Source organism: Podarcis raffonei, chromosome 13 (assembly GCF_027172205.1).
Source record: "Podarcis raffonei isolate rPodRaf1 chromosome 13, rPodRaf1.pri, whole genome shotgun sequence".
Taxonomy (NCBI): domain Eukaryota; kingdom Metazoa; phylum Chordata; class Lepidosauria; order Squamata; family Lacertidae; genus Podarcis; species Podarcis raffonei.
In genome coordinates this window covers 21519959-21529430 of record NC_070614.1, presented here as the reverse complement: position 1 = coordinate 21529430, position 9472 = coordinate 21519959, and the positions used below count along the sequence as shown (strand labels likewise).

The 9472-nt window shown below is 46.7% G+C and overlaps 1 non-coding gene across 1 annotated transcript; it reads left to right on the top strand.

Annotated features, from left to right (window-relative positions):
- The first annotated feature begins 1008 nt into the window (after nucleotides 1–1008).
- TRNAQ-UUG (transfer RNA glutamine (anticodon UUG)) lies at nucleotides 1009–1080 on the top strand. Its single transcript has one exon. It is a non-coding gene; the product is annotated as a tRNA-Gln (tRNA).
- Nucleotides 1081–9472: the final 8392 nt, after the last annotated feature.

Sequence of the window (9472 nt, the reverse complement as noted above, 5' to 3'; positions counted from 1 at the left end):
TATCCATACATCGATCATAACGGTCCCTAAATCTGGGTCCTTAGTATAAATTTTAAATACTGTTGCACACCACCCCCAATCTCTAAGCAGCGTGCGATTCCAAGGGTTCCGGGCGTTTACCCAGGGTTTGATCTCCTTGGAATGATGGTGATTTTAAACATACATCCAACTCGTGCCTACGATGGAGGGGCTCACAGCATCAACACCCCAGGAGGTATTGCTTCTCTCATACCCGATGCCTTGGATTCTAGCAGTAATCAAGTATGATACTGGCTATTGCAATTCTCACTACCAGCCAGGTGTGCGTGAGAGACAGAGAGAGAAAGTCAGTCTTCCAAAGCGCACCGGCGCTGCTTCCTCCTTGCAAAACACAGCCTGATCCCGTGCGTTTTTACGCAGCAGCAGCTGATCCCTGCGCCTAAAAGCGATGCTCGTTCCTAAAGAGTTACGCATGGAGATTTTCGCTCTGGGTGGCCGTTCCCCGTTCCTTTCAGGGCACGATCCGCATCCCGCTTGCCCTTAGTACAGTATACGGAATGAAACAGCAGCAGGCGCGTGACAGCCTTGGCGTGTCCACTCCCCCCGCCTCTCCACCAAGCACTCAAATATCTTAGGCAGGTGCTTCTCCGGCGTCACCTTCAGGCCCGGCTGGCTGGCGCTGCAAGCAAAGGCTCCAGACGTCCTCTTTGCACCCGCCCCGGGCGCGCAACGCTGCAGCCGGGAGTAGCGCCACGGTGCAAAGAGCCATGCCGTGCAAACGAAGCTCTACAGTCTAATGTTGCATAAGGGAAAAATGAATAAATATGCCATTTCCTGCTGAGCTCATGCTCACGCTTGCTTTCTCACCCACCTCGCCGGATATATTTTTATGCTTTGTTTTCCTCCTCTCCCCCCGTCCAGCTAGCCTAATCCGCTCGTACCATTTGCAAGGCAGAAGTGGGGGGAGCAGCAGCGACGGCGGCAGCAGCTGTAACTGAGGAAGCCTCCTGCTCCACTAAGGAGCCAGCAGGTCCCATGGTGTAATGGTTAGCACTCTGGACTTTGAATCCAGCGATCCGAGTTCAAATCTCGGTGGGACCTCGTGGGGGACATTTTTGCCCTAAGTGAAATTTGGGGACCTCTTACCTAGGGCGACCAGGAGTTGCTCCGTCAAACCAGGAGGAGGGGGGAAAGAAAGGGGGCTGTATTTTGTGCTTGCAACAGGCATTGGTTAGCAGTGCGCATGCGCGCGGCTCTCGGGAGAAAGTGGAGGCTGGAAGGAGGAGAGGAGGCGAAGTGGATCCGGCGCTGCCCTTCATTGGGGGCGCTTTAACGGAGCGCTCGGCTCCGAGGGTGTCTTGGCAGCCAAGAAAGGCAAACGAGGTTTGCAGCAGCTCGGCTGGAGATGGGCAATGCTATGCACGTCGAGCAAGCGCGCTCTTACTTCGTGCATGCGCCTGCTTATGTTTTTGCGCTGCCTTTTTGCAGGCGGGCAATGCTTTTGCAATTCGATCACTGGATAGAGACCTGCGCCCCCGCCCGCTCTCTTTATTATGCAACTGCCCGGGAGCATCATTCCATAATTTAGCGTGCGTTCATGGTGTTGCAAAAGGGAGATTTCAATAGCTTGGGGGCAAGGCAGAATCCGTGCATATAAGGCTCTGCCAATGGCTACTGGCCACGAGGGAGGTCCGAATGCCAGTAGCGTTGCGGGCGGGGAGAGGGTACGAATTGTTGGGAGTTCGATCTTCGTAGCATCAGAAGTGCAGAACTAGTCTGATTAGACTTGCCGGTTGAAAGAATGGAGAAACATAAGGGTTATTCATTTCGTCCATGGTATGATTATCTTCCATCTAGTCATTTTGACACTTTGGCGCCCTGTTTGCAAAATATAATAATTCCCAAATACAGACGTGCTTTCACTTTCGGAAGACTGAATATATACGGAAAAACGTAAAAGGCGGATCTACACGGATCCTCGTGAATTCATATGATTTTTTCATTCAAATTAAATAAAACCACCATGATACTGTAGACCATGTCTTACTCTGTAGAAAGCATCAAAAAAATCACGCATCCACTGTTTCGGGGCGGCGCAGGGGCGCAAAAACATGGTTAAAAAACACGGATCCTCATGGATCCTCATGATTTTTCCACTAGATCAGCCCAAACTCACCATCAGATCAAAGATCATGGCCATGGGCACAGCATCCACCACAAAAATCACGGATCCACGGCTTCCTGGCGAAACCGTGGCCCAAAAATGTGGTTTTGAAGCACGGATCTTCATGGATCCACACGCTTTTTGCATCGGGCCAACCCAAACTCACCATCAAATCACACATCATTCCCAGTGGCACAACCTGCACCACAAAAATTATGGATCCTCGGCTTCCTGGCCACTCCATGGCTCAAAAACGTGGTTTTCAAGCACGGATCCTCATGGATCCTCACACTTTTTGCATTGGGCCAACCCAAACTCACCGTCAAATCACACATGATGTCCGGAGGCACAGCCTGCACCACAAAAAACACGGATCCACGGCTTCCTGGCCACTCCATGGCCCAAAAACGTGGTTTTCAAGCACGGATCCTCATGGATCCTCACACTTTTTGCATTGGGCCAACCCAAACTCACTGGCAAATCACACATCATGGCCAGGGGCACAGCTTACACCACAAAAAACTCAGATCCACGGCTTCCTGGACACTCCATGGCCCAAAAACGTGGTTTTCAAGCACGGATCCTCATGGATCCTCACGCTTTTTGCATTGGGCCAACCCAAACTCACTGTCAAATCACACATCATGGCCAGGGGCACAGCTTACACCACAAAAAACTCGGATCCACGGCTTCCTGGCCACTCCATGGCCCAAAAACGTGGTTTTCAAGCACGGATCCTCATGGATCCTCACGCTTTTTGCATTGGGACAACCCAAACTCACTGTCAAATCACACATCATGTCCAGGGGCACAGCCTGCACCACAAAAAACTCGGATCCACGGCTTCCTGGCCACTCCATGGCCAAAAACGTGGTTTTCAAGCACGGTTCTTCCTGGATCATCACGCTTTTTGCACTATATCAGCCCAAAGTCACCGTCAAATCACACATGATTTGCAGGGGCACAGCTTGCACCACAAAAATCACGGATCCACGGCTTCCTGGCCACTCCATGGCTCAAAAATGTGGTTTTCAAGCACGGATCCTCATGGATCCTCACGCTTTTTGCATTGGGCCAACCCAAACTCACCGTCAAATCACACATCATGTCCAGGGGCACAGCATCCACCACAAAAAACTGAGATCCACAGTTATCTGGCAGTGGCATGGCCCAAAAACGTGGTTTTCAAGCACGGATCCTCATGGATCCTCACGCTTTTTGCATTGGGCCAACCCAAACCCACTGTCAAATCACATATCATAGCCAGGGGCACAGCCTACACCACAAAAAAACTCGGATCCACGCCTGCCGGGCCATACCGTGGCTCAAAAACGTGGTACCGAAGCATGGATCCTCATGGATCCTCATGATTTTTGCACAAGACCAGCCCAAAGTCACCATCAGATCAAACATCATGGCCATGGGCACAGCATCCACCACAAAAATAACGGATCCACGGCTTCCTGGCGATACCGTGGCTCAAAAACGTGGTTTTGAAGCACGGATCCTCATGGATCCTCATGATTTTTGCATTGGGCCAACCCAAACCCACTGTCAAATCACATATCATAGCCAGGGGCACAGCCTACACCACAAAAAACTCGGATCCACGCCTGCCGGGCCATACCGTGGCTCAAAAACGTGGTACCGAAGCATGGATCCTCATGGATCCTCATGATTTTTGCACAAGACCAGCCCAAAGTCACCATCAGATCAAACATCATGGCCATGGGCACAGCATCCACCACAAAAATAACGGATCCACGGCTTCCTGGCGATACCGTGGCTCAAAAACGTGGTTTTGAAGCACGGATCCTCATGGATCCTCATGATTTTTGCACTAGATCAGCCCAAAGTCACCATCAGATCAAACATCATGGCCAGGGGCACCACATCCACCACAAAAATCACGGATCCACGGCTTCCTGGCCACACCGTGGCCCAAAAACGTGGTTTTGAAGCACGGATCCTCATGGATCCTCACGCTTTTTGCTTTGGGCCAACCCAAACTCACTGTCAAATCACACATCATGTCCAGGGGCACAGCCTGCACAACAAAAAACTCAGATCCACGGCTTCCTGGCCATATCGTGGACCAAAAAAGGTGGTTTTGAAGCACGGATCCTCATGGATCCTCACGCTTTTTGCACTAGATCAGCCCAAACTCACCATCAAATCACACATCATGGCCAGGGGCACAGCCTGCACCACAAAAATCACGGATCCATGGCTTCCTGGCCACTCCATGGCTCAAAAACATGGTTTTGAAGCACGGATCCTCACGGATCATCACACTTTTTGCATTGGGGAACCCCAAATTCACCCTTTATTCACATATCTTGTACATAACCACAGATCTGACCACAAACATCATGGATCTACTGCTTCATGGCCCTGGCCAGATGCTACCCTGGATATATTGGCCAATTTTTAGGTGGGTGTGCTGGGATGGAGGAAACGTAGTCGGCTGAATCTCTATCCTTTAAAGATGGGCGTCCAATGGCTGGGCCAGAATAATTTCAGTTTGGTTTGCCAGCTCCCAGCTCTTCATGGGGCACAATAGTCACCTGTAGCTGCCATCAGGAGTCCCTGTGTGATCCTGGATGCTTCTGTCTCTATGGAGGCATTGGTCACAAATGTAGCCAAACTGGAATTTTTGAATCTATGTCAGGTTAGGCAATCGGTACCGTACCTGTCCCTTTCAAACCTAGCCATGGTGATCCATGCAGTAGTCACCTGCATACAGTGGTACCTCGCAAGACGAATGCCTCGCAAGACGGAAAACTCGGAAGACAAAAGGGTTTTTGGTTTTTTGAGCTGCTTCGCAAGACAATTTTCCCTATGGGCTTGCTTCGCAAGACGGAAACGTCTTGCAAGTTTGTTTCCTTTTTCTTAACACCGTTAATACAGTTGCGACTTGACTTCGAGGAGCAACTCGTAGCACGCGGTGTGGTAGCCTTTTTTGAGGTTTTTGAAGACTTTGGTGATTTTTGAAGCTTTTCCAAACCTTTCCGACACCGTGCTTCGCAGGACGAAAAAAATCGCAAGACGACAAAACTCGCGGAACAAATTAATTTCATCTTGTGAGGCACCACTCTACTAGACTACTTTAACTTGCTGTACACCTGAGCCGGGGAGTGCAGGGTATAAATGTGATAGAGAGAGAGAGAGTGAGTGTGTGTGAGAGAGAGATGCAGGGCTACCCTTGAGACTGCTCCAGAAACTCCAAATGGTCTAAAATGCAGATGCATGAGTTCTTACTTGGACTTTGTGGAGAGCCCACATTCAGTTGGTTGTTCATCAGCTGGATTGGCTCCAGGTGGAGTATCAAATCAGGTTCAATGTTTTGGTGCTAATCTTTAAAGCCCTAAACAGTCTGTGACCTTTCTTATCTGTGGGAATTATCTTCCAATACACCCCCATGAGTGTGACGCTCATCTAACAACAACCTACTGGTGGTCCCTGGCCCAAAACATATCCAGCTGTCCTCAACCAGAGCCAGAGCCTTTTTGGTGGAACACTTTGTCTAATGAGACCAGGGCTCAGTGCAATCTATCTCAGTTCTCTCACTTGTCATGGTGAGTGGGCTTGCACATTCCTATGACCCTTGTGAGCGAAGCCGTTCGGAATCTCGTACTCCCAGCAGGGTCACCCAAGGTGGTAAGGTCAAAGAAAATTAAATATGCTCAGAGTCCTGTAGTGATTTCATGCTCTTTATTGCAGCTTGTAAAACAGTGACTGAATTTTCCCCAAAACCTCAGGCTTTTATATACATTATTTACACAATGAGTCCCGTCTGACTGGCTGATTCTGCTTCCCTCCTGGAGCCTGATTGGTCTTTTCCTGCAAGCCAATCAGTTCTTGCATTCTAGGATCCTACTTGCCTATTGTTCTAGGATCCAAGCTTAGTACATAACAGGGAAGGAGCTAGACAAAGAATGATCCAAGAAGTCCTCAACAGCAGAACAGAAGGGTGATAACAAGCAGTGTGTTACAACGGCTGTGAAGGCAGATGAAGGCTGCAGCAGATAGGATCCACCAGTTTGTCGTGACTACTCATGCCATCAGAACAGAGCCCTACTGCGAAGACTGTGCGTAGGTCAGTGTGCACTGATCTACATACATAAAACAAATTCACGCACAGGCATCTTCCAAAAACCCAACCCAACCCCCCCAAACCCTCCCCCCATGGCGATCACTAAATGGCTACGGGGGCAGGAATGTGAAGCCCCTAGTCATGAACCGACACATGGGCGTTCAGTCGTTCTGACTCAAGGAATGAGGCAGTTGAGCAGCTCAGCAGCTGTATCCATGACTGAGCAGCCCCTTTTAGGATCCACTATGCTCACCCCGAAAAGGGGAAGGGGCTGGAAACAGTGCCCTAAACATAGTATGCCTCCCTTTTTCCCTGACTGGATTACCGCGCCCAGGTGGAATCTCTTTTCCCATAGTTTGAATCCATTATTCTGCATCCTAGTCTCTAGAACAGCAGAAAACAAGCTTGCTCCCTCTTCAACATGACATCCCTTCAAATATTTAAACATGGCTATCATGTCACTCCTTAATCTTCTCTTCTCTAGATTAAACAAATCCAGCTCCCTAATTCTCTCCTCATAGGGCTTGGATTCCAGACCTTTTACATTTTGGTCACCCTCCTCTGGACATGTTCCAGCTTGACAATATCCTTCTTCAACTGGACACAGTATTTCAGGTGTGGTCTGACCAACCAGAATAGTGTGGTAGCATTCCTTCACTTGATCTAGACACTATACTCCTATTGATGCAGCCCAGAATTGCATTGGCGTTCTTAGCTGCCACATCACACTGTTGACTCATATTCAGCTTGTGGTCGACTAAGACTCCCAGATCCCTTTCAGTCTGGACACACGAAAACCTCTGGAAGATCTTTTGAATCAATGCCTATGCGAAAGCAGTGGTACCAGTCCTTGCAGTTTCCTTCACAGTAAACCATAGTTAGGTCACCACTGGGCCTCCTGCACCCTTCCTTCAAGAAACATGGTGACCAGCAGCCTTCAAACAAGGAAGGTAAAATATCTGAGCAATAGGTTAGTGTATCCTTCCATCCCTCTGGGCATGATCGAGACACAGTAATGTAACTCTCGTTCAAGATTTGTCTCTTTGGGAGGAACAGCATCAATTTCCACTTGAAAATATTTGTCTTGTCTTTCGAAATAGGTTTTCCCACAGGAACGGGGTGTCAGAGACAGAAATAATCGGAGAGGTTCATTGACTGTGAATGGAATATTTTGACAGATAACTAAAGAAGAGAAATAAACTGATTCCAATGTTGCCTTTTGCATTCTAATGAAACAAAATATCTGAAAAATGAAAGTAATTTTCCTTTGCTGGACTTGCCTTAAAGAAATGGATACAAATAGAAATTGCTTCCTCTAGAGGGAGCCTGTTAAATTGTTGCTACAGTCTACTTGAGGACTCAACAACTGTCAGATTAAGATCGTGGGACCAGACTTGTTTGACCTTGATTAAGTATGAGCAGGAAGGAAGTTTGGGTGCTTGCTTTATGCAAGACAAATGCCTTGCTGGAACAGATGCATGAAAAGATGGATTTGATGAATGAGAAAATGGACTTGGTGACTGTTGTGGTTAATAACTGTGGACAATCAGGGAATATTGAGACAGAAACCATTCAAGGACCAACCTATGAACCTCTATTGACTGGGCAAGTGCAGAAGATAATGGAAGAGGATGTGGCCGCATCTCAAACATTACAAATGGAGAGACCCGAGGCCCTACAGGAGCATAAACCGCTGTCATTGAAGATTGAAGTTGGAGTGGGCCAGGGGGAGTCTGGAGCTGAGGAGGTTCTTAACTTTGGAGAGACTTTGAAATATGCTTTTAAATATCTTTTGGAGTACACTGATGACTGTGGAGAGTGGAACTGTGGGGAATGGGTGGCTTTGATGAAGGGAGATGGAGACAATTTTGGATTTGAATCCCCCAGAGATCTGCTCCCCAATGAGAAAGGGAAGAAATTAAGAAAGAGACCAACAATCGACAAGGAAAAGGGCAAGTATAAACAAAAAGAAGAAGATTTGCAGAAGGGGCATGGAAGAGACTTAAGAGCCTCGGACATAAGACTTCCAGGTTGATGGACTAGATGGAATGGACAGTAAGGACTGACACGACCCGGGACCAGGAAGAAGAGACGCTGGATGAAGATTGGAAGAAAATTTATAAAGAAAACTTTTTATTGGGGGAATTAGCCTAAAATGAATGAATATTAGGGAAAATGTTGGAAGGAAACTATATGACTCTAGCAGAATATATCAGGAGTTATGGATAACTGAGCATTAAGTTTTAAGCCTTAAGGCGTTTTATGGTAAGACAAGGTTAAATAAATTAAGGTAATTTGAATAACAGAATATGGGGAAAGATGGAAAGGATCTGTTGAGTTAAATAATAGGTTAAATTGATAAGATAAATTATTTAACAAAAATTGAGAAAGATGGAAAGAATTTGCTGAAATAATTAACTAAACTAGAATACAAAAAGGGAGGTGTGAGGAGGTCAATGAAACAAGCAAATGGAAGTTGGAGATATGTAACCCGGGATTTGTGTTTTTTGTTTTATTTCCTTTTTTGCCGTATTGTTGTATTGGTTTTTATGTTTTTGCGTTTTTCTCTCTTTTTTTCTCTTTTCATGTACTGTAGTTGTTCTCTATTTTCTTTTTTTTTGTAATTTTGAAATTATTAATAAATATTACTTTTTTTAAAAAAAAGGTTTCCCCACAGTACTGTATTATTTCTTTTGCAATCCAGGGTCTAATGGCAGCCATATCCTTTTGTATGAACTGTAATTGGATGTTATTGCATCAATCACAGAGTGGTTCAATCCATGTTTGGAATCTAGATAGAACACGGTCTTCCTTTTAAAAATGATTACTATCAGTATCCAGTGGACTTCTCTGTCATTTACTGGAATAATCAAAACATCTTTCTTTAGCACTCCAAATCTCAAACAGTTCTTCAGAGCTTACACTGGCAATCTTTGACATATCTGCATGAAGTGGCAAGTATGGTAAGTGGGAAAATTGTTCCATCATGACCTAGCTCTTTGGCCATGATCACCCTGGAGGCAAGAAAGGCATCTATTATGCAATCATTTATCCAGTTTGATCCTTTCAGTGTGGTTATGTCATAGTCATACACACGGATGTTGCCAACTGAACCCACAAGTCCCATGGTTTGTAGACTGAGTGTGGGGAAGGTACAGTTGTGCCATGGGGAAACTGATGTACAAATCAGTGATTTGTCCAAACACTTCTCACTTTGTGTTGAGAATATGGGG